Source organism: Moschus berezovskii, chromosome 19, assembly GCF_049115385.1.
Source record: "Moschus berezovskii isolate FMDL1 chromosome 19, NW_MosBer_1.0, whole genome shotgun sequence".
NCBI classification, from domain to species: Eukaryota; Metazoa; Chordata; class Mammalia; order Artiodactyla; family Moschidae; genus Moschus; species Moschus berezovskii.
In genome coordinates, this window is record NC_142478.1 from 71,137,686 (window position 1) to 71,164,832 (window position 27,147).

At 37.8% G+C, this 27,147-nt stretch overlaps 1 protein-coding gene across 3 annotated transcripts in view; it reads right to left on the bottom strand.

The window, feature by feature from the left end:
- TTC28 (tetratricopeptide repeat domain 28) overlaps positions 1 to 27,147 on the bottom strand; it is a 599,524-nt gene that overhangs the window by 444,658 nt on the left and 127,719 nt on the right. Inside the window, exon 1 of one of the 3 annotated variants that reach the window (XM_055405055.2) lies at positions 1,479 to 2,534. The exons of the other annotated variants lie outside the window; for them this stretch is intronic. The gene's annotated coding sequence lies outside the window, so the exon portion shown is untranslated. Of the gene's footprint in view, positions 1 to 1,478; positions 2,535 to 27,147 lie in introns of those variants that run through there. 3 annotated transcript variants of the gene reach the window in all.

Sequence of the window (27,147 nt, forward strand, 5' to 3'; positions counted from 1 at the left end):
AAAATCAATTCACTTAATAAATGTCAAAAATATTCTTATTATAGACTGAATTCAGATTACTGAAGTCCTAATTCCAAGTACCTCAGAATGTGACTATATTTGGAAAAACAATCTTTAAAGAAGTAATTAAGATAAAATGAGGTCATCGGGATGGGCCCTAATCCAGTATGACTAGTGTTCTTATAAGAGGAGATTATAACAGATGACAGACACCCATAAAGGAGAGTCCATGAAGACAGAATGAGAAAACAGCCATTTACAAGCCATGGAGGGAGGTCTCAGAAAAAATCATCTTAATATTGGATTTCTGATATCTTAATCCTACTGACATCTTAATATTGGATTTTTAACCTCCAGAACCGCAAGAAAATATATTTCTGTTGTTTAAGCCATTCAGTCTATGATACTTCATTATAGCAGCCCTAGCAAGCTAGTATTTCTAATACTCTGCTAAAATAATTATTACTAGTTAAACATGGTAGATTAAACACAAGATTTCTATCTCCTCTCTTCTAAAACTCCACCGAAAAGACATTAAAAGGATTTTATAAATGATATAAACTCACAATGTAAACAAAAGATTAGAAGATGAGGCAAAAACAGCAAAGTTCTAAAGGCTAGAAAGCAGATGGGCAAGTGGTAACTGACTTAGCAGAACCAAAACTTAAGCCCCTGAGAAAAGTCTATTTATATTGCAGAATTTCTATCAGGCTCAGGAAGTAGCACACTGTGTACCTCTGGAAGCTGAGATGAAGACAGACTAGAAAGCTAAAGATAGGTTGAAAGTCTGTTTAAGAAACAGTTACACAAACAGATGACTGTTACTCTCTCTTCCGGCAGAAGCCTGGATAAAGGAAAACAGAGATCTCTGGTTGGGAGATAAAAGGCATAGTTGGAGGGTTCCATACTGAAAATATATGCCTGAATTACAGGCTTGTATGTTTGGCTCTCAGAACACTGACAGGGAGCCAAACATAAATCCTCAGATAGAAAAATGGAAGAACTGGTGGTAGAGAATCTGACTGCATACAAGAAGGGGAAAAAAGACCCAAAGGGATTCTACCCAGCCAGATCACCATGTGATGAAACGTACCATCTCACCCTTGCTTAGAGAACTTCCATTAAGTTTTATTGTACCTCAGTCTTAAATCTACGGAGATTTTAAAAATAAGGATGGTAGACATTTTTGAGAAAAACATCTTGTATAAAAAGCAAACACCAAATCACAGAAAAAAAGTTACTTGGGGAAATTAAAGAATATGTACAAAGATAAAATTTTCAAAAAGTCACCATCAATACCCTGAAAGATAATAAGAAAAAATATTGCTTCAATGAAGTAAGAACAGGATGTACTAAAAAAGAACATTCAGGAGAAAAAGGACATATACACACACTACAACATGAATTGAGCCTGAAAACATTATGTTAAGAGAAAGATACAAGAAATAAAAATTCACATATTGTATGATTCCACTTACATGGTTCAGTTCAGTTCAGTTCAGTCGCTCAGTCGTGTCTGACTCTTTGCGACACCATGAGTCACAGCACGCCAGGCCTCCCTGTCCATCACCAACTCCCGGAGTTCACTCAAATTCATGTCCATCGAGTCGGTGATGCCATCCAGCCATCTCATTCTCTGTCGTCCCCATCTCCTCCCGCCCCCAATCCCTCCCAGCATCAGAGTCTTTCCCAGTGAGTCAACTCATCGCATGAGGTGGCCAAAGTATTGCAGTTTCAGCTTTAGCATCAGTCCTTCCAATGAACACCCAGGATTGATCTCCTTTAGAATGGACTGGTTGGATCTCCTTGCAGTCCAAGGGACTCTCAAGAGTCTTCTCCAGCACCACAATTCAAAAGCATCAATTCTTCAGCACTCAGCTTTCTTCACAGTCCAACTCTCACATCCATACATGACCACGGGGAAAAACCATAGCCTTGACTAGACGGACCTTTGTTGGCAAAGTAATGTCTCTGCTTTTTAATATGGTACCTAGGTTGGTCACAACTTTCCTTCCAAGGAGTAATTTCATGAACAAGCAAATCCACAGAAGCAAAAAGTAGATTAGTGATTGTCAGGGGTTGGTGAGTAACGGTTACAGAGAATGACTCATGAGTAAGGGTTTCTTTTGGAATAATGAAAATGTTCTGAAATTATAAAGTGACCATGGTTGTACAACCTAGTGAATATTATCTCATTTTTTAAAAGGAATTTTTGATATTAAAAATACAATAGAAGAAACAAAATACCCTCAATATAAGATCTGAAAGGTAAGGTAGAAGAGATGTCCCAGAAAGTAAAGCAAAATGAAACAATAATGAAATCAGGAGAAAAAGAAAAAAGAAAATTAAACAGCAGGCTCATGAGGTTCAAAATCCTAGAACAGAGACGCGAGAGACGCCCGGCTCCCGGCGGCGCAGACGCGAGAGACGCCCGGCTCCCGGCGGCGCAGACGCGAGAGACGCCCGGCTCCCGGCGGCGCAGACGCGAGAGACGCCCGGCTCCCGGCGGCGCAGACGCGAGAGACGCCCGGCTCCCGGCGGCGCAGACGCGAGAGACGCCCGGCTCCCGGCGGCGCAGACGCGAGAGACGCCCGGCTCCCGGCGGCGCAGACGCGAGAGACGCCCGGCTCCCGGCGGCGCAGACGCGAGAGACGCCCGGCTCCCGGCGGCGCAGACGCGAGAGACGCCCGGCTCCCGGCGGCGCAGACGCGAGAGACGCCCGGCTCCCGGCGGCGCAGACGCGAGAGACGCCCGGCTCCCGGCGCAACCAACCACGTGCAGAATCGTGGCTGAGAGGAGCTGCCCCGCGCCCAGGGTTAGGGCGGTGGCCGAGAGGAGCTGTACCACGTCCAGGAGGTGGTGGCTGCTTGGGCACCGGAGGGCCGAGAGGAGCTGATCCACATTCAAAGCAGGAGGGGCGGCCTTGAGGAGATACCCCTCGTCCAAGGTAAGGTACAGCGGCTGCGCCTTGCTGGAGCAGCTGGGAAGAGATACTCCACGACCAAGTGGAATATAAGAATCCAGTGTTCTGGGGAGGAAGGAACAAGACGGTGAGACCACTTTCTTCCCCACAAATTCATCAAAAGAACATTTGAACGTGGAGTAAAGTCCACAAAACAACTTCTGAATACTGGCAGAGGACATCAGGCTCCCAGAAAAGCAGCCCATTGTCTTCTAAAGGAAAGAGAAGAAATCCAGCTCCACCCACCAGAACACTGACATATGCTTCCCTAACCAGGGAACCCAGACAAGTCACTTGTCCAACCCCACACACAGCGAAGAAACTACATAATAAAGAGAACTCCACAAACTGCAAGAAGAGGGAAAGGACACCCCAAGCAAAGCAATATAAGCAAGATGAAGAGGCAGAGAAATACCCAGCAAGTAAAGGAACAAGATAATTGCCCACCAACACAAACAAAAGAAGAAGATATAGGGAATCTACCTGATAAAGAATTTCTAATTTTGATGGTGAAAATGATTCAAAATCTTGAAAGTAAAATGGAGTTACAGATAAATAACCTGGAGAAAATGATTGAGAAGATGGAAGAAAGATTTAATAAGGACTTAGAGGAAATAAAAAAGAGTCAATATACAATGAATAATGCAATAGATGAGATCAGAAACACTCTGGAGGGAACAAACAGTAGAATAACAGAGGCAGAAGACAGGATAAGCGAACTAGAAGATAGAATTGTAGAAATAAATGAAACAGAGAGGAAAAAAGAAAAACGAATTAAAAGAAATGAGGACAATATTAGAGACCTCTGGGACAATGTTAAACGCTCCAACATTCGAATCATAGGAGTCCCAGAAGAAGAAGACAAAAAGAAAGACCATGAGAGAATACTTGAGATAATAGTTGAAAACTTCCCTAAAATAGGGAAAGAAATAATCACCCAAGTCCAAGAAATCCAGAGAGTCCCCAACAGGATAAACCCAAGGCGAAATACTCCAAGACACATATTAATCAAATTAACAAAGATCAAACACAAAGAACAAATATTAAAAGCAGCAAGGGAAAAGCAGCAAATAACACTCAAGGGGATTCCCATAAGGATAACAGCTGATCTTTCAACAGAAACTCTTCAGGCCAGAAGGGAGTGGCAAGACATACTTAAAGCGATGAAAGAAAATACCCTACAGCCCAGATTACTATACCCAGCAAGGATCTCATTCAAATATGAAGGAGAAATCAAAAGCTTTACAGAGAAGCAAAAACTGAGGGAATTCAGCATCACCAAACCAGCTCTCCAACAAATGCTAAAGGATCTTCTATAGACAGGAATCACAGAAAGAGTGTATAAACTTGAACCCAAAGCAATAAAGAAAATGGCTACGGGATCGTACTTTTCAATAATTACCTTAAACGTAAATGGGTTGAATGCCCCAACCAAAAGACAAAGGCTGGCTGAATGGATACAAAAACAAAACCCCCATATGTGTTGTCTGCAAGAGACCCACCTCAAAACGAGGGACACATACAGACTGAAAGTGAAGGGCTGGAAAAAGATAGTCCATGCAAATAGAGACCAAAAGAAAGCAGGAGTAGCAATACTCATATCAGATAAAATAGACTTTAAAACAAAGGCTGTGAAACGAGACAAAGAAGGAAACTACATAATGATCAAAGGATCAATCCAAGAAGAAGATATAACAATTATAAATATTTATGCACCTAACATAGGAGCACCGCAATATGTAAGACAATTACTAACAAGTATGAAAGAGGAAATTAATAATAACACAATAATAGTGGGAGATTTTAACACCCAACTTACATCTATGGATAGATCAACTAAACAGAAAATTAACAAGGAAATACAATCTTTAAATGATACAATAGAACAGTTAGACCTAATAGATATCTATAGGACATTTCACCCCAAAACAATGAATTTCACCTTTTTCTCAAGCACACACGGAACCTTTTCCAGGATAGATCACATCCTGGGCCATAAATCTAGCCTAGGTAAATTCAAAAAAATTGAAATCATTCCAAGCATCTTTTCTGACCACAATGCAGTAAGATTAGATCTCAATTACAGGAGAATAACTATTAAAAGTGCCAACATATGGAGACTGAACAACACGCTGCTGAAGAATGAACAAATCATAGAAGAAATCAAAAGAGACACCAAAATATGCATAGAAATGAATGAAAATGAAAACACAACAACCCAAAACCTCTGGGACACTGTAAAAGCAGTGCTAAGGGGGAAGGTCATAGCAATACAGGCACACCTCAAGAAACAAGAAAAAAGTCAACTAAATAACCTAACTCTACATCTAAAGCAACTAGAAAAGGAAGAAATGAAGAACCCCAGGGTCAGTAGAAGGAAAGAAATCATAAAAATTAGGGCAGAGATAAATGCAAAAGAAACAAAAGAGACCATAGCAAAAATCAACAAAGCCAAAAGCTGGTTCTTTGAGAAGGTAAATAAAATTGACAAACCACTAGCCAGACTCATCAAGAAACAAAGGGAGAAGAACCAAATCCATAAAATTAGAAATGAAAATGGAGAGATCACAACTGACAACACAGAAATACAAAGGATTATTAGAGAATACTATCAGCAATTATATGGCAATAAAATGAATAACCTGGAAGAAATGGACAAATTCCTAGAAAAGTACAACTTTCCAAAACTGAACCAGGAAGAAATAGAAAATCTGAACAAACCCATCACAAGCACGGAAATTGAAACTGTAATCAAAAATCTCCCAGCAAACAAAAGCCCAGGTCCAGACGGCTTCACAGCTGAATTCTACCAAAAATTTAGAGAAGAGCTAACACCTATTCTACTCAAACTCTTCTAGAAAATAGCTGAGGAAGGGAAACTTCCAAACTCATTCTATGAGGCCACCATCACCCTAATCCCAAAACCTGGTAAAGACCCCACAAAAAAAGAAAACTACAGGCCAATATCACTGATGAACATAGATGCAAAAATCCTTAACAAAATTCTAGCAATCAGAATCCAACAACACATTAAGAAGATCATACATCATGACCAAGTGGGCTTTATCCCAGGAATGCAAGGATTCTTCAATATCCGCAAATCAATCAACGTAATACAACACACTAACAAACTGAAAAATAAAAATCATATGATTATCTCAATAGATGCAGAGAAAGCCTTCGACAAAATTCAACATCCATTTTTGATAAAAACCCTCCAGAAAGTGGGAATTGAAGGGACATACCTCAACATAATAAAAGCTATATATGACAAACCCACAGCAAACATTATCCTCAATGGTGAAAAACTGAAAGCATTTCCCCTAAAGTCAGGAACAAGACAAGGGTGCCCACTCTCACCACTACTATTCAACATAGTTCTGGAAGTTTTGGCCACAGCAATCAGAGCAGAAAAAGACATAAAAGGAATCCAAATTAGAAAAGAAGAAGTAAAGCTTTCACTGTTCGCTGATGACATGATCCTCTACACAGAAAACCCTAAAGACTCTACCAGAAAACTACTAGAGCTAATCAATGATTACAGTAAAGTTGCAGGATATAAAATCAACACACAGAAATCCCTTGCATTCCTATACACTAATAATGAGAAAATAGAAAGAGAAATTAAGGAAACTATTCCATTCACTGTTGCAACGAAAACAATTAAATACTTAGGAATATATCTACCTAAGGAAACAAAAGACTTGTACATAGAAAACTATAAAACACTAGTGAAAGTAATCAAAGAGGACACGAATAGATGGAGAAATATACCGTGTTCGTGGATTGGAAGAATAAATATTGTAAAAATGAGTATACTACCCAAAGTAATTTATACATTCAATGCAATCCCTATCAAGCTACCAACAATATTTTTCACAGAACTAGAACGAATAATCTCACAATTTGTATGGAAATACAAAAAACCTCGAATAGCCAAAGCAATTCTGAGGAGGAAGAATGGAACTGGGGGAATTAACCTGCCGGACTTCAGGCTCTATTACAAAGCCACAGTCATCAAGACAGTATGGTACTGGCATAAAGACAGAAATATAGATCAATGGAACAAAATAGAAAGCCCAGAGATAAACCCACGCTCCTATGGACACCTTATCTTCGACAAAGGAGGCAAGAATATAAAATGGAGAAAAGACAGTCTCTTTAACAAGTGGTGCTGGGAAAACTGGTCAGCCACTTGCAAAAGAATGAAACTAGAACACTTCCTAACACCATACACCAAAATAAACTCAAAATGGATTAAAGATCTAAATGTAAGACCAGAAACTATAAAACTCCTAGAGGAGAACGTAGGCAAAACACTCCCCGACATAAATCACAGCAGGATCCTCCAAGACCCACCTCCCAGTATATTGGAAATAAAAGCAAAAATAAACAAATGGGACCTAATTAAAATCAAAAGCTTCTGCACAGCAAAGGAAACTCTAAGCAAGGTGAAAAGACAGCCTTCAGAATGGGAGAAAATAATAGCAAATGAAGCAACTGATAAAGGATTAATCTCCAAATTATACAAGCAGCTCCTGCAGCTTAATTCCAGAAAACTAAGTGACCCAATCAAAAAATGGGCCAAAGAACTAAACAGACATTTCTCCAAAGAAGACATAAAGATGGCTAACAAACACATGAAAAAATGCTCAACATCCCTCATCATCAGAGAAATGCAAATCAAAACCACAATGAGATACCATTTCACACCAGTCAGAATGGCTGCTATCCAAAAGTCTACATGCAATAAGTGCTGGAGAGGGTGTGGAGAGAAGGGAACCCTCTTACACTGTTGGTGGGAATGCAAACTAGTACAGCCACTATGGAGAACAGTGTGGAGATTCCTCAGAAAACTGGAAATAGAACTGCCATATGATCCAGCGATCGCACTCCTGGGCATACACACCGAGGAAACCAGAATTGAAAGAGACACATGTACTCCAATGTTCATTGCAGCACTGTTTATAATAGCCAGGACATGGAAGCAACCTAGATGTCCATCTGCAGATGAATGGATAAGAAAGCTTTGGTACATATACACAATGGAGTATTTCTCAGCCATCAAAAAGAATGCATTTGAATCAGTTTTAATGAGGTGGATGAAATTGGAGCCAATTATACAGAGTGAAGTAAGCCAGAAAGAAGAACATCAATACTGTATATTAACGCATATATATGGAATTTAGAAAAATGGTAACCTGAACCCTGTATAAGAGACTGCAAAAGAGACATAGGCATTTAGAACAGTCTTTGGGACTCTGTGGGAGAGGGTGAAGGTGGAATGATTGGGGAGAATGGAATTGTAGCATGTATATTATCATATACCAGTCCAGGTTCGACGCATAAATTTTCCTCTGTTCAAAAAAAAAAAAAAAAAGAGTACTGGAGTGGCTTGCCATTGTATAATCTTATTCAAAAACACTATCCTCCATTACAGTTGTGTATGTGTGTGTATGTTTGTAGATGCATAGATAAAAGTCTGTAAAATACGCTCCACATTTGCTAACTGCTGTTATCAGCAAGGAGGGAGGCATGGTGTGTATATTTGGGGAAGGGATTGGGATATTTGAGGGGAGCTTTTGTTATCATACTGTACAAATGTTGTATTTATTGGCATTTAAAAAATAAAACATTTTTCTGTAAAAAAAAAAAAAAAATCCTAGAACAGAAATTCTAGGAAGAGAGAATAAAGTAGAGAGATAAGCTGTCAAACTACCTATCTGTAAGTTCTGTAAAAATATACCTGAACACAAATCAAAACAGATCTACATTAAGGCATTTTGTTGTAAAACTGCAGAATGTTGGGGATAAGAAAGATTTTAAAAGCTTCTAAAGAGAGGAAAAAAGAAAACCCAATTTTCATACAAAGAATCAGGAATCAGAATAGCACCCGACTTCTAAGCTGCAACAATGAAAACAAGACAACACAGAACCAATGCCTTCAGAATTTGGAGGGAAAATAACTTCTAAAGTAGAATTAAATTAATTGTGAGAGTAAAATGTATCTCTTTTTCTCCCTTTCTTATTAGCAAGGTACTAAGGAGCATGCTCTGCCTGGTAGGCTACAGTCCAGGGGGTCGCAAAGAGTCGGACACGACTGAGCGACGGAATGGAAACAGAACGGAAGGAGCATGGTCTACCAAAATGAGAGAATAAACCAAAAGAAATGAAGATGTGGGATCCAGGAAAAAGAAGATTGAAAAAGGTATGAAGCAAATGTACTCTCCAAATGATGATAAAGTGAAATCCTTTGACAACAGCTATACAGCAGAGATTAAGTAAGAAAGGGAGGAAACGGCGGAGAGAGAGAGGCTTAAATTGCAAAGTGAAATACTACTTTGGGGGGTTGGTTCTTTATGTGAAGAATCAGGCTTAATCAATCCATCAGTAAAAGTGCATTTTTATTTATATTCCAAGTGATAACATAAATACTATAATTGAGGAGATGCCAGTCAGACAATGAGTGAATAAATTATGAATTAATGTACTTTAAATAAATGTTTCCACACTTTTAAGTGCCCATTTAATGGAAATTTGGACCTACATACTGAAGTATGAATGGAGAATCACTAACCTAAGAACTATGGTGTATGAATAGGATGGGTTGCCAAGCCTGTACACTTCTGTCAAATACAGTACCCCCTTCCAAGTAAAAGGCAAGAACTAGCTTTTCCCTGTAAAAGTTGCGACAAATTTTGCTTTGAATGAAATCAGTTCTTCATTTGTCTCATTATAATCCACTCCTTTATACAAAAGCCAGAGTTGTTGTTTAATTTGTATACTCATTTAAATATTTGATATACCAAGAGCTATACTGATGATTTTATTTTAGTTATAAAGCAATTCAAGACCAAAACATTACCAATAATTTGCATCTACCTACCACTCCATCAATCTGCCCTAACCTCCCGCCTAAGGAAATATTCTTACTGTTGTATTTATCATCTCCTTGCCTTTTTTTGACATAGTTTTATCATATTATGCCTGAACAATATATTATTTAGTTTTGCTTGTTTATTAACTTTATCAATGTTGCAAATAATAGGAGTTCATTCATTTTCCCTAATGTATAATATTGTGTGAATATGCATGATTTATCCTTTATCCTATCAATGGACACTTGGGTAGTTTCTGGTCCTTTTGCTATTATAAACAGTGTTATTCTCCAAATTCTAACGCACAGTTCCTAATACACTTGTACAAGAGTTTCTCTACATAGGAGTCGTTTCAATATATTGCCAAACTGTTTTCAAAATCGGTTATACCAGTTAACTTTCCTACTAACAAGGTATAACCGTTCCTAGTGATAATCATTGCCTGCAAAACCATGTTAAATGGCACTTCTATAAATCTAGTATGTGAACATAGTATCTCATTGCAGTCTTAATTTGCCTTTCTTTGATTGTAATGAGGTGGAACGATGCTGAAAAGCAGTTTGACAATTTCTTATAAAATTAAAATACGATTAAACCATATGATTTAACAACTTCACTTTTAAGTATTTGCTCAAGAAAAATGAAAACATATTTACAAAAAGACGTGTTTGTATACAAATGTTCATAGCAACTTTATTCATAATAATCAGAAAGCTGGAAACCACCCAAATGTCTATCAACAGGTAGACAAACTGTTGTATAGTCATAACCATGACATAGCAATAAAAATAAATGAATTCACTAATGCCTGAAACAACACAGATGATTGTACAGTACAGACATTATGCTGAGTGAAAGGAGACAGATACAAAAGCGTACATTAGTATGGCTCCATTGATACGAAGTTCTGGAATAGGTACAACTAATCTATGATGATAAAATCAGATTAGGGGTCATTAGAATGGAAAAGAGCCTGACTGCAAAGGGGCAAGAGGACACTTCTTGCAGTAATGGAAATGTTTGATACCCTGGACTTAACCAAGAAAAAAAAAAAAACATAAATTGCTCAAGTCATTCTCCAGCTCCAAACCCAATATGGCTGTCCAGTCACTCTTAGAAAAACACCCAAAGTCCTTCCCATGATTAACAAGGCACTGAATGAATTAGCCTTTACTCTCCAAGAAAAGGGAGAAGAGAATGGCAAACCACTTCAGTATTCTTGCCTTGAGAACCCCATGAACAGTATGAAAAGGCAAAAAGATAGGACACTGAAAGATGAATTCCCCAGGTCAGTAGGTGCCCAATATGCTACTGGAGATCAGTGGAGAAATAACTTGAGAAAGAATGAAGAGACGGAGCCAAAGCAAAAACCCAGTTGTGGATGTGACTGGTGATGGAAGTAAAGTCTGATGCTGTAAACAGTAATATTGCATAGGAACCTGGAATGTTAGGTCCATAAGTCAAGGCAAATTGGAAGTGGTCTAACAGGAGATGGCAAGAGTGGACATCGACACTTTAGGAATCAGTGAACTAAGATGGACTGGAATGGGTGAATTTAACTCAGATGACCATTATATCTACTACTGTGGGCAGGAATCCCTTAGAAGAAATGGAGTAGCTATCATAGTCAACAAAAGAGTCCGAAATGCAGTACTTGGATGCAATCTCAAAAGTGACAGAATGATCTCTGTTCGTTTCCAAGGCAAACCATTCAATATCAGAGTAATCCAAGTCTATGCCTCGACCAGTAATGCTGAAGAAGCTGAAGTTGAATGGTGTTATGAAGACCTACTGTGGACATGAGTTTGAGTGAACTCCGGGAGTTGGTGATGGACAGGGAGGCCTGGCGTGCTGTGATTCATGGGGTCACGGAGAGTCAGACACGACTGAGCGACTGAACTGACTGACTGACAAGAACTTCTAGTACTAACACCCAAAAAAGATGTCCTTTTCATTACAGGACTAGAATTCAAAAGTAGGAAGTAAAGAGATACCTGGTGTAACAGGTAAATTTGGCCTTGGAGTACAAGATGAAGCAGGGCAAAGGGTAATAGAGTTTTGCTAAGAGAATGCACTGGTCATAGCAAACACCCTCTTCCAAAAACACAAGAGAAGACTCTACACATGGACATTACCAGATGGTCAATACCAAAATCAGACTGATTATACTCTTTGCAGCCAAAGATGGAGAAGCTCTATACAGTCAGCAAAAACAAGAGCAGGAGCTGACTGTGGCTCAGACCATGAACTCTTTATTGCCAAATTCAGACTTAAATTGAAGAAAGTGGGGAAAACCACTAGACCATTCAGGTATAACCTAAATCAAATCCCTTACAATTATACAGTGGAAGTGACAAATAGATACAAAGGATCAGATCTGATAGACAAGAGTGCCTGAAGAACTATGGACGGAGATTCATGAAATTGTACAGGAGGCAGTCATCAAGAACATCACCAAAAAAAGCTAGATTTAGAAAAGGCAGAGGAATCAGTGATTAAATTGCCAACATTTATTGGATCATCAAAAAGCAAGAGTTCTAGAAAAACATCTACTTCTGCTTTATTGACTACACCAAAGCCTTTAACTGTGTGGATCACAACAAACTGTGGAAAATTCTGAAAGAGATGGGAATACCAGATCACCTGAGCCGCTTCTTGAGAAACCTGTATGCAGGTCAGGAAGCAACAGTTAGAAGTGGACATGGAACAACAGACTGGTTCCAAATAGGGAAAGGAGTACTTCAAGGCTGTATATTATCACCCTGTTTATTTAACTTATATACAGAGTACATCATGAGAAACACTGGGCTGGATGAAGCACAAGCTGGAATCAAGATTGCCAGGAGAAATATCAATAACCTCAGATATGCAGATGACACCACCCTTATGGCAGAAAGTGAAGAGGAACTAAAGAGCCTCTTGATGAAAGTCAAAGAGGAGAGTGAAAAAGTTGGCTTAAAGCTCACCATTCAGAAAACTAAGATCATGGCATCCGGTCCCATTACTCCATGGCAAATAGATGGGGAAACAGTAACAAATTTTATTTTGGCGGGCTCCAAAGTCACTGCAGATGGTGACTGCAACCATGAAATTAAAAGACACTTGCTCCTTGGAAGAAAAGCTATGACCAAGCTGAAAGTGAAAGAAAGTGAAAGTGGTCGCTCAGTCGTGTCCGACTCTTTGCGACCCCATGGACTGTAGCCTACCAGGCTCCTCCGTCCGTGGGATTCTCCAGGCAAGAGTACTGGAGTGGGTTGCCGTTTCCTTCTCCAGGAGATCTTCCCAACCCAGGGGTCAAACCCGGATCTCCTGCATTGCAGGCAGACACTTTACCATCTGAGCCACCAGGGAAGCTCATGACCAAGCTAGACAGAATATTAAAAAGCAGACACATTACTTTGCCAACAAAGGTCCATCTAGTCAAGGCCTATGGTTTTTCCAGTAGTCATGTATGGATGTGAGAGTTGGACTGTGAAGAAAGCTGAGCGCCGAAGAATTGATGCCTTTGAACTGTGGTGTTGGAGAAGACGCTTGAGAGTCCCTTTGACTGCAAGAAGATCCAACCAGTCCATCCTTTAGGAAATCAGTACTGAATATTCATTGGAAGGACTGATGTTGAAGCTGAAACTCCAATACTTTGGCCACCTGATGCGAAGAACTGACTCACTGGAAAAGACCCTGATGCTGGGAAAGACTGAAGGCAGGAGGAGAAAGGGACGACAGAGTATGAGATGGCTGGATGGCATCACTGACTCAATGGACATGAGTTTGAGTAAACTCCAGGAGTGGGCGATAGACAGGGGAGCCTAGCGTGCTGCAGTCCATGGGGTCACAAAGAGTCGGACACGACTGAGCAACTGCACTGAACTTAAGTGATACCCTCCAAACCTTGCCTATCATTCAGTCCCTCACTACTACATTCCAGTCACTTTGGTCTTCTCAATATTGATTAGAAATTCCCAAATCTCTTTTAAAAAATAAAATAAGGTAAAAAAAAAGTCCAGGAGGAAGAATCTAGTACAGTAACTAATCATAATGCGTGAACTTTATTTGGATTCTAACTCAAAATGCAAGAGAAAGTCATTTATAGCATTTGTGGTAGATTGATCACATCAATAAATTCAATGAATGACTTTCCTGAATTCTCTCCATTTTGTCCTGAATCTTTGTAGTACCCTCCCACTCTGTCTCGCTTTGACCCATGGGATGGTAGCAAAGATGAGGCAAGCAGAAGCTTGAAAAGCACTCAATCATCTCACCTGCTCTCTTGCACAATTCGGTTTTGCTCTTGCTTTTCTGTTATCACCATGAAAACATGCCCAAGATTGCTTACTGGAAGAAAAAACACACGGAGCAGGATCTAGTCGGTCCATTCAGCCCTAAATATGTGAACAAGCCCAACCAAAATCAACAAATATCGCCTACATTACCCACAGCTAACCACAGATACATGAGTGAGTCCCTCCAAGCCCAGCTGAGAGCAACAGAACCACTCAGCCGATCCACAGACTCTACATTTGCTCTTTGTCTTTGAATCTCCAGTGTTTTGTGGTTGTTTGGTATACAGCACAACTGTGACAAAAGAAAACTGATAAAGCATTTTCAGACAACTGGAAGTTCAACACGGACTAGATATTTGATGATATTAAGGAATTATTGTTAATTTTTTTCTAGTCATTCTGGCCATATTGTTTAAAAGAGTTTTAGATACACACTGAAATATTCTTCAGTAATATGATGTCTGGAAAATAATATGACTGTGGGGTAGGATAGGAAGGCCTATCCGGCTCGATTCTGATTTTCCAGCCTCTACAACACATCTGGCTCACTGTAGGTACTCAAATAATAAACAAACAAACCAAACCACAGCTGACTGAACCAAGTTGCAAACACAGAAGTCAAGGCAATGCAGACAGACTAAGTACAACGGAGAGGACACACTTCTCAGGTATCCTCACAGAGCCACAACCAAGAGGGATACTCAGTGCAGAGTACCCCTCAAGCTGACCTAATCAAACTGTCTTGAAAATGTACAAACGGTACACAGAATGAGGAGAGCCACTTATTTTAGGTTGTTAACTACTACCAGGCTGGTCTCTCCAGAACAACCCTTGATTTTCCACTGTTAGTATCAGGGGTGAGAACCCCATTAGAGTGACTTTCAGTGTGATGCAAATATATCCTCACAATGAAGTCTCATTCAAAAGGTAGTAAGTATTTCTTTTCTTTGGGACCATAAAACCTATCTAATCACAAGACAATGACAAATCTGACCTTAATATGATCTTACACTAGCCACTGCTGTTGCACCTAAGAGAATTTCCATTCTAGTGAACTGCTCTGATTTACCCATATGGAAGGAAACCTCTAATGACTTAAGTATTAGAGGTGATGAATCATATATAATTAACAAACATTTTCAAAGGACAATAGATAACAGATGATAATCAGAACCTCAAAGCTTAAAATGAGAACTGTGTAAATTCTCACTGATACTAACCTCAAAATAATTATCTTTGGTCTCCCTCCCCATTCTCCCCTACCCCTGTTATCCAATACCCCAGTCTCTTCATCTTTGCCATTCTGCCACCCATTCTCAGTTTCTCTCTTCCATTCCCTTTCTTTCTTCCTCAATGCTCAGTTCAATTCCTTGTCTTGTCCCCTCTTTCTTCCCCTCCAAGCTTCCACTGAAATGAACTCATTCACATTTTTTAAATATTTATTAAATAATACACAAGAAATGAAAAGTAAAACTATAAAAATATATTGCTTTTACCTATCAGATTGAGGCTCTCCTTCCTGAGGGAGAAAAAAAGGAAAGCAGCAAGCTCACATTACAGAAGATGTGGCAAAGCCAAATGGGGGTTATCAATATGCAGATTTTACAAGCCTCCAGATGTGAACTGTCAGTCACAATGATTACCACAGTAATCTTACAAAGGCTATATATGAGAAACAAGAGTGCTGCTACAAGCATTCATTCTAAAAGCATTTGTTTAATGGGTTGGGACAATTTTTGCAAACATATCCAACAATTTTCTTTCTCTTCTTTTTCAGATACTTGTTTCTCTTGTAACTAAGCTATACATAGATCCTAAGGTTTTATGCCAACAATCTTGCCATAAAACTAAAGTTTTACACTTGTGACCTCACCATCAACTTTCTGGCAATAATATCAGGTCATGGACTCTACAGAAGACAGAAATATACACTCAGTAGAAATCTTGATATGTTCAGAAAATTAATTAGTATTTGGCATGCTGTTTAAAAAGTCTTTCATTCTGGTTCTGTCAAACGCAGTCTGGCACATTTCTCTAACAATCTGATGACTAGTAAACCAATGTTTTATTTAGGTCCTTTCTACAGTTCGTCAGTGTTTCATTTGCATACATACATAAAAGCCAAGTCAAAATTGAGGTTCTAGAGGAGGAAAAGGCACTGTACGCATATTCTTTTAATGCTTTTTTTATGCTTTTAAGACTATTTCCTATCACATGAGACAACAGTAAAGGAAGCAAACCAAAAACAAGAAAATGCAGTCAAGTGTTCACAGCTGCAAAAAAGAAGTTACCTTGCAAATTTTCTTATTGTGTTTTTCAAAATCAATCATTTAAAAGAACAATCACCCCTGACTACATGTCAGTTCCTATTTTTCAAAAGGGCTACCAAAGAGATAGCTTGATCATCCTCATTCTATAAATGGATAAAATGATTATTATTAAGGTTAAATGGTTTCTCCAAGGTCACACAGCAAGCAAATAGCAGAGAAAGGGATGAATGTTCAGGTCTGATTCTAAAACCCTACACCTTTAGCTACTATGCTGCTGCTGCAGCTAAGAGTCAGTCGTGTCTGACTCTGTGCGACCCCATAGATAGCAGCCCACCAGGCTCCTCCATCCCTGGGATTCTCCAGGCAAGAATACTGGAGTGGGTTGCCATTTCCTTCTCCAGTGCATGAAAGTGAAAAGTGAAAGTGAAGTCGGTCAGTCATGTCCTACTCTTCACAACCCCACGGACTCTAGCCTACCAGGCTCCTCCATCCATGGGATTTTCCAGACAAGAGTACCGGAGTGGGTTGCCATTGCCTTCTCCAGCTACTATGCTACTCTTACTTTATTCTTTGTTATAAATACATTGCATTACATCTATAAAATATACTCAACATAAAATCTAGCTATATCAAGACAGGTACTTTAACAAGAATGAAATGTTTCTTTTTAACTTTTATTTCTGTCACTTATATAACAGGTGACATGCTGCAGAAATTTTGGTTGTTCATTATTAACTTCCATAGAGAAGCAGTTATAATCTACATTTGAGAATAACCCTAGGCTTATTGCTTAGATAGTTTCCCATTTTGAGAGACGCCTATAATAGAGAAACCATTGCTAATAATTAAACACATGGGAATATAAAACAAAAAAGGGAACGTGAATAAAGGGAAAAAAACACTTTAGGATTACAGAACATACATAAAAGGCTGTATTCTAGTACGGAAAACACCAAGTCTGGATACGTTGTTATAATTTATAATCATCCAAATTTATTTAGATTCTGGTTAGCAAAACACAGACATGTGCATGTGACAATCATTGTGGAGCCCAGCAAAGCTACAGAATGAAACCAGGTGAAAACATGAGAATAGGAAATTTGTTCTATTTAGAAGAAGGGCAAGATTTTCTAACTGCTGGGGTAGAATGACTGAATTCAACTGTTGAGACAGAATTTGGATTAATTTTTTGGTGCTGTTTTCCTTCATTTCCCTAGAAAGAAAGATTATGTCACTCAGCAATGATACTTCCACTCAATTAAAGGATGGATTTGGGCTGTACCTCCAAGCTGGAAAGATTTCAGCTGCAATATAGGAGCCACGGTAAGGATAAAGTAAGAAAGAGTAGGTAAAATGAGCTCTGTCACACAGGCAGGCAGTCTCATGGGAAGGAAAGAGCCAAAGAATTACTATTTCTGAACTTGACAAGTGAACGTCACAGTCACAGAGACTCTACATGCACCAGCAATCTTATTCTGCTCTGTCCGTTACACTACAAATCAGGCTTCAGGAACTATTTCTAGGTGTGCTCCATGTCAATCAAGGATATTTCTTCGCCCATACGAACCAAAAACTTCTGTAGATTTTTAGTCTAATTGCTGCTTGTTCCCACTCTCCCATTTTGCTCAGATCGCAGAGCTGGTAATTGGCAGTGTTATTCACAATACCCACAGCAGGCACTCAAAACAAACTGACCACTTTCATCATTCAGCAAACAGGCATTTTTTTAAAAAAGCATTTTACAAATAATTTCAAATATCTCATTTTAAAATGTTCAAGTGAAATCCACATAACATAAAATTAACCATTTAAAGTGAATAATTCAATGGCATTTAGTACATTCACAATGCTGTGCAACCACTGCTCCAAAACATTTCCATCACTCCAAAGTGAAACTCCAACCTCATTAACCAGTTTCTCCCTGCTCTCCTTCTTCCTTCAACCCTTAGAAACCATTAGTCTGTATTCTGTCTCTATGGATTTATCTGTTCTGGACATTTCACATAAGAGGAATCATGCAATATGTGACATTTTGTATCTAGCTTTTTTCACTTAGCATATGCTTTTAAGGTTCATCCATGTTGTATACATATCAGATATTAATTTTTTATGACTGAATGATATTTTGTTGTATATACCACAATTTGTTTATCCATTCACTCGTTGATAAGACATTTCCACCTATTAGCTAATATGAACAGTGCTGCTATGAATGTGTGCATAGCTGTGTTTGAGTGCTTGTTTTAAATTCTTTTGGGCTATATACCTAGCAATGAAATTTCAAGAGCATATGGTAATTCTATGAGGCTTTCCTGGTGGCTCAGATGGTAAGACTCTACCTGCAACACAGGAGACCTGGGTCTGATCCCGAGGTAGAGAAAACCCCCTGGAGACAGGAATGGCTACCCATTCAAGTATTCTTGCCTGGAGAAATCCATGGACAGAGGAGCCTGGTGGGCTACAGTCCATGGGGTCACAAAGAGTCACAAAAAGTGTCTAACACTTTCACTTCACTTTTCTTTCATGGTAATTCTATGTTTAACTTTCTTAAAAACTACCAAACTGTTTACCACAGCCAAGCAAGCAATTCTGAGCACCAACCATGTACTAGATAAAGTCCCTGATTTCATGAAGTTTACATTCCAGTGAGAAAAAAATAAACAAGTTAATCACTAATGTTGTTCTATTGGGCCTATCCGTAAATATATACACATGTAAGTGTCATGTCAAATGGTGGTAAGTAGTATGAAGTTTACATTCCAGTGAGAAAAAAATAAACAATCATTAATGTTGTTCTGTTGGGCCTATTTGTAAATATATACACATGTAAGTGTCATGTCAGATGGTGATAAGTAGTATGAATAAGTTATGCAGAGTAGGGTACAGAGAGTTATGGAAGGGTACTATTTTATATAGGGCAGTCAGAAAAAGCCTCTCTGATATGTAAACAACATGAAATGAGATCATTAAATATTTTTAGAATACATCAATAGTCAGGGAAACATTATTTTTATGAAACATTATTTCTTATATTACATTTCTCCAAATTATTTTCATCTTTTTGGCTTGAATAATGTTCATGGGGTCACAAAGAGTCAGACACGACTGAGCGACTGAACTGAACTGAATGTTCCCTTTGTGATTTTTTCCTGAACGTTAATTCAGACTAGTAACTTTATATAAAGATCCTTGCTATTTATTCTGTACAACACAAAACAAATCCACCTAGTGAATTTTGTTGATCACCAGTAATGACCTATGGCAACAAATCTACATTTCTGATATCATTACAGTTAGAGGTAATCATTAGTTGTGGAATGTAAGGACTCTGTAGTCATTTCAAACCATCAATTTCCCATAAGAATCTAACGAGAAATTATGAATAACTCACATAAAGTATTAAATCCCAAATGTGGGACAAATACACTTAGCAAGGAGGATCTTAGTTCCCACACGAGGTATCAAACCCATGCCCCCTGCAGTAGAAGTGCAAAGTCTTAACCATTTGTCCGCCAGTGAAGTCCCTAGAATCCTTCCTTGTCTCTTCTCTACTGCTACTTCCTTAGTTCAAGTCATTGCCATCACTCTCTGAAACTATGCAACAAGAATCACCTCCCACCTGTTCTCCTTTCCTGATCCCCTATAAACCACATGTTAGCCACAGTGATATTTCCAAATCATTGATCAGATAATGGCACTTACAGGCTTAAAACTCTATGTATTTTCACCGCACTTCAATAAAATCTTGCCATGTCCTACTACAAAGCCTCATGACCTGGTCTCTTCCCACACTCCCTGACATCACTTCTCATTACAACTCTTCACTCTCTTGCTCCAGCACACTGCTCCTCTGTACCTCAAGTATAACAAGTTCATTTCTGTCTCAGGGTCTTTGTGTTTGTGGTTTTCCCCATCAGGAAACCTTGTCCCCAAATAACTCATTATTAAGGTCTCAGTTTAAATGTTACCACCACAGGTTACATTTGAGACCAAATCACTAACACTCAAATAATTTATTCCTTTAGAGCATTATCACTATCTATGATTATTTTTCTAGTGTATTTATCACTAGCTTCCTCCCACAAAAATGTAAGGTCTTTGAAAGCATAAATCTGTTTTGTTTATAACTGTATTTTAAGTACCTCAAAAACATTTCCTATTGCATAGCAGACACTTGATAAATGTTTAATAAATAAATGAACAAATGAATCTACAGACACAGTATCAATATTTTTTGACAAGTCAAAATTATTACTATACTACCCTACCAACTTGAAGGTAGAATCTATGTCTAATTCATCTTCCTATCTCCAGAAAGCTTCTATAGCACCTTGTATTATTGTAGATGCTCAAAAAATGATTAAAATTAATGAAGGAAACTTTATTCTAAAGTGTCCAAAATATACTTAATTATATATACTTATATTGATATTTATTGAGCATTTAGTATGTCCCACGTCTTATTCTAAATGATTTATATTATTATTTAATTTGATAAGCCTAACAACTCCATGAGATAAAAAATATTATTCACATTTTACAGAGATGTAGGATCTAAACATAAAGAGCTTAAGTAACTTGCCCAATGTAACACAACTACTAATTAAGTAGCAGAGCTGAAATCTGAACTTAGACATTTCTTCCCAAGACAAGCATTAGTATCAGCTAATTGAGGATTCTCAGAAAAAGCCTGCCATTTTATCTGTTTGAACTCATAACTTTTCAGAGAATTTGAGGTTCTTCTAAAGTTAAGTAAGCCAAAAGTTTATTTAGGTCATAGCTGTGACATAATCATTATTTCATATTAGAACAAGGTAACCTTCCAGAATAGTTTTCTCTGCTATGAGGTCCAAAGCAATGCCAGAAGGATTTTTGAGCAATGAAAAAACTGTAAGGCATAAACTTAATCCATAATCACTGGAGGGAGAAAGTGGGTTTATAGCTTAGGTGGCTCAGAGGTAAAGAATCTACCTGCCAAGCAAGAGATGCGGATTTGATCCCTGAGTTGGGAATATTCCCTGGAGAAGGAAATGGCGACTGACTCCAGTATTCTTGCCTGGAAAATCCAACGGAGGAGCCTGGCAGACTACAGTCCATGGGGTCAGAGTCGGAAATGACTTAACAACTAAACAACAACAGTTAAGTTTATGATTCAATATAAAGTTCAACAGGGTACTGAGGAAGTATAAAAATTCTTAAATATTTGGCTAATATACAAAAAGTAATTTGAAATATATACTTCACAACAGGATTTGTGAATAGTTAATATGAGGTTATGTTTTATCATAATATATAATTCAACTCTGTGAAAACTGATAAGCAATATCCTTTTTGGCCTTGCTCTTCAAAAGCTCTGCTATAGTCATGACCCATCACCCTCAAAGTTTCGTCAAAAGTTTTATGATTCTGTAACTTCAGAATATCAAACTTCTTACAAAAACAAGCAAACCCTGCAGTTGACCATTTTTAACACTTGGAACTCCTTTGATTCTAGCCAGGAAGGCGAAGGAGTAGACAACCTCAACAGAGTTCCTGATACACCTGCCCTACATCTCACTCTACAGTTATTCTCTTCCCCTGCTCCCAGGTCCTCTACCAAAGCTCTCTGTCATGGACATTGAACTCTTGATAGACTGGGGCCAAAAAGGAAAACCCTCCATAACCCCAGCCCAGAAGAACCTCAAATGACAAAATTATATAGATCTGTATTGAAATAATTCAATGAAAGTATATAATAAGAGGAGTAAGTAAGCAAAAGGTGAAGAGAAAACAATAGCAGACAGATCTCACAACTATTCTCTGAAATCTGAAGACTCTTCTGGGTTATCTTAGAATCCTCCAACGTGATTTATGTGTCTGATCTGTCTCCTCAGCTTGACACTAAGTACACTGAACAGCACAGCATCTGTAAATCTCCCTAATAAAAATATCTGTAAACTGCTCCCCCTAGAATGCTCCTCAAAGTCCAATATATTTTTACTATCCTGTCAGTTTTCTGTCATGATATTATGACAGGGTTATTTCATTTTAAAGGTTACCATTCCTTCAACTGCCAGATATCAGCTATCACAGGAGCAAATAATGGAACAGTATTTCTGTAATCTACATAGAGTCAACATTTTTTAAAAGGTAGTGAGTGAGTGAAATGATCCAACAATTCTAAAACCCAGTCTGATGAGAAAATAAGAAAAGACTACCAAATCTGAGGAAAAATAAAATCCTTCCATTGTTAAACTAGTACCATATCATGACTGAATCAAGCCATTTCATTACTTTTCATTTTTAGTTATATGGAAGTCAATGTCATACATAATTAAAAAATAATCTGAAAACCAGAATAATTTACAACAGTGATTTTAATATTGCCTTTATGTAATTTTCATATTAAAATACAAACTGCTATCTTAACACGATGTATCTGCTTAATTCCTAATTAACTTCACTTCCATCCTTTCTTTCCCATAGCTTTTCTCATTTGGTCAGCTTTAAAAATACTCATGCCAATTCCCCAAGTCTCACCAGCATGATTAAAAAAATTTTATACAATATTGGTATGGGAGATGATTGATAATCTTTTTGTTTTCAAATTGATTTCTTGCTGTTCTGTGGGGTGGGAACAATGTTAAAAGTGATTTAAAAGCTGATTTTCTGAAATCCTACCTTTTCAGATGAATATCAAAAGAGAAAGAAATGAGCATTTAGTCATTCTTCCTTTAAAATGAGAAGCCCACACTGCGAAAATAGAGGAAAATATATTCAAAGAGACTGAGTAACTAACTGCTCAAGCCATTTCCTGAAAAGAAATTACATTTGTGATTGTTAACATTATAGAAAACAACTTTCTGTTCTTCAAAAACCACTAAACTAAGACTCCAAAATGGTTAAGTATTATTTTTTAAACATAAAGATGTTAAGAGCAAAATCACATTATTAATAAATTTATGTAATGAGCTGTTATACTAGAAGACAACTGTGGTAAGATATACACAAAATACTAACTCATCTTGCCAAAGAAGAAAGACAAAGAGTAACAAAGACAAGTATAAAGGAAAATTGATTAAATCACCTTGAAAAGAGGGGCTGATGCTTTTGAAATTCTTTAGTATGGAATTTTCTTCCTATGAAATATTGTACAAATGTCTTTGTCTTGTCTAATGTGCACTAAAATTACAAATACACACTCACACCAAGGAAAATTGCTTTTACTTATCAGGTTGAAAGAAACAAGGAAGCCTTGGAAAAATAGATATTTCCAGGAAAGAAAAGTAAAGCAGGAAAGTGAAGGTATAATAAAAGGACTATAATCAGAGATATGGGAGGAAGACAAACTGCATTAATTAATTTTCTTTAAGAAATGAGACTAGCTGCACACTGAGATGAATTGTCTCATTTGCCAAGTGTCCCAAGTGGCAAAGTCAAACAAATAACTCTGTAATTCTTCATTAGTATTTCATCAAGTTTAACCATTTGCAGACTGCCAAAGGTGGGGGTTGGGGAAATCCTTCAAATCATATGAGAATCACAACTAATCAACTTTTTACATGGATTTTTCAATATCCTCCTTTGTTGAAATAACCAAATACCAAATGGAAATGGATAAAAACAAAGCAAAAGCAAATAAGATAAACACCAGAAAGGGTTTGCTCTTCATGGGAGGCCAGGCTGGACAGAGCTTTTCAAATCCTTCAGAACTGAGTTTAAATTATGATTTTTTCACTTCCTAGTTAAATGACTGTCTCATTTACTTAATCTCCCGAGTCTCAATTTTCAAAAGTGTACTAAATGAAGGATATATCAGCACTGCAGGAATGTTGTGAGATTAAAGATGACCGCGACTTAAATATCACAAAGTATCTAGCACTTTCCTTAATAAATGTTAATTTCTCTAATAAAGTATACAAGTCAGGCAAATATTTAAACATTGAGATACATTGTTAAATGATCAAGTTTTTGAGTACTGTGTGATGTTCTGAAGCCAAATAACTCTCATTCAACATTGTTGAGAAATTTAGTCTTCAATTTTTATGTATTTTCATACAGAGATAAAACTTATGGAAAGATTTGTTATAAATTTCTTTTTCCTTAGACATAAACTTTTTTTTTCCCCCTTCAGCCCCACTACAATAAAGTTTTAAACTAAAGCCTAGCTTTCACTAGCACAGGGACATTTTTTCCAAAATAAAAATAGCTTTATCATCTTTATCATTAAAAAATAACTGTCCTGATTATTTAAAACTAGATATTACAAAAATATCATAAAGAATGAATTTTTGAAATCTTAACACCTAGAAATAAGTGATTAAGATTCTGACAATTAAATAAACACACACATCCCCATCCTAGACCTCTTTCTCTGTGTAAATATACGTATGTTGTGATTGTTTGTTGTTTAGTCGCTAACTCATGTCCGACTCTTTTGCGACTTCATGGACTGTAGCCCATCAGGCTTCTCGTCCATGGGATTTCCCAGGAAGGAGTACTGGAGTGGGTTGCCATTTCCATCTCCAGGGGATCTTCCCGACCAAGGGATTGAACCCCATCACCTGTACTGGCAGGCAGACTCTGTATCATTGAACCACCAGGGAAGCCCATAAACGTACATGTAAGTTTGAATAACTCCTGGATGTCTTTTTTGTTTTGTTTTGTTTTCTGCCACACCATACCACTTGTGGGCTTCCCCGGTGGCTCAGACGGTAAAGAATCCACCTGCAATGTGGGAGACCTGGCTTCGATCCCTGGGTTGGGAAATTCCCCTGGAAGAGGGCATGGCAACCTACTCTGATAGTCTTGCCTGGAGAATCCCATGGACAGAGGAGCCTGGCAGGCTATAGTCCATGGAGTCGCAGAGTCAGACACAACTGAGCAACTAACCACAGCACACAGCACACCACTTGCAGGACCTTACCTCCCCAACCAGGGATCAAACTGGGGCCCCCTGCAATGGAAGCAGAAAGTCTTAACCACTGGACTCCCAGGAATTCCCTGGATTTCTCTTATTAATAGTACAAAATCATAAGAATAACACTAAAAATACATAAAGCTTTCACAATCCCAACACCTGAAATCATGTTTTTGTTACATCCATTTCTACGGCTTGCCCATACAAATAAGTAACTGACATAATTATAATCATAAACGATTTTATATTATCTCTGTATCCATTGTAAGCATGTTCTATGTTGCTCCATGAAAAAAATTAATACAATAAATGAGATACTTTGTCATAAGAACTAATATCAAAATATCCTTCCTGATCATGATTTATAAAGTCTATTCCTCATTCTCAGCAATGACTAGTTTTAACAAGCATACCTACTTTCATTTTTAAGGTTTTTATACTTTGTTGCTATGGAGATTAAACATAATGGGATGTGAAAACTCTTGGTAAACCTGGATTATATTAATGTAACATATTATTATTATCAATGGAATATAGTATGTTATGAATGAACATTACCAAGTATATGTGCTGTCTCTCAATACTCTTAAGAATGACTTTTCTAGGTCTTTTTTGTTCCATAGCAAATAAGACTCTTCCTCTATCCTACATCTAGATCAGTATATATTATGAAAAAATAATTTTATTATGAAAAACAAATTTTCATGTACTTCTGGGTTTGCAAGCAAGTAATGGAAAACTCTAAGGGAGAGAAAGGAAGAAGGAATTGAAATAGAATAGGGGGCACAGAGGAACTAAACCTGGATGAGCAGAATGAGAATTTCCCACCTCAAAATTCAGCCTAGACTTTTTTTAAGATTCTTTTGTTTTGGATCATTTTAGAAGTCTTTATTATTTGTCACAACATCGCTTCTGATTTATGTTTTGGTTTACTGGCCACAAACCATTATGTTTTGGTTTACTGGCCATTATGTTTTATGTTTTGGTTTATTATCCCACAAAGCATGTGGGATCTTAGCTCCTAGACAAGGGATCAAACCTGCAACTTCTGCATTGGAAAGCAAATTCTTAACCACTGGACAACCAGGGAAGTCCCCAGCCCAGACTTTTGAATTATGCTAAACTAGTCCCAGATCCACAGAAATGTTGGCTTCAGACAGAAATAAATGCTAACTCTCCCTGAAATAAACAACCCCCAATTTAGGCCCTTAAGATTATCACAGATTAAGTTCAAATATGCACTAAGAGTTAGCTTTAAAAATCACTAAACCATTCAGGGAACTAAGCCACCATGAATGAGAGTAAAAACAACATGCAAATTTAAACTTCCAAGTTTTTTTTTTTTTTCTAAAAGAAAGCTATATTTTATCACTACATTAAAATACATTTATGTTTCCACAAGGTCAGAATTTAAATGTTTTATTTCTGTGCCCTATGATGCAAACTACTGTACAAGTATCCTCACTGCAGATGCCAGCAGGGTAATACCCAAAATTCTTCAAGCTTTGCTTCAGCAGTATGTGAACTCAAAACTTCCAGATGCCCAAGCTGGGTTTAGAAAAGGTAGAAGACCAGAGATCAAATTGCCACCATCCACTGGATCATAAAGAAAGCAAGGGAATTCCAGAAAAACATCTACTTCTGCTTCATCAACTACAGCAAAGCCTTTGACTGTGTGAATCACAATGAACTGTGTAAAATTCAAGAGATAGGAACACCAGACTACCTTTCCTGTCTCAGGAGAAACCTGTAATCAGGTCAAGAAGCAACAGTTAGAATTGGACACAGAACAACAGACTGGTTCAAAATTGGGAAAGGAGTACATCAAAGCTGTATATTATCACCCTGCTAATTTAAC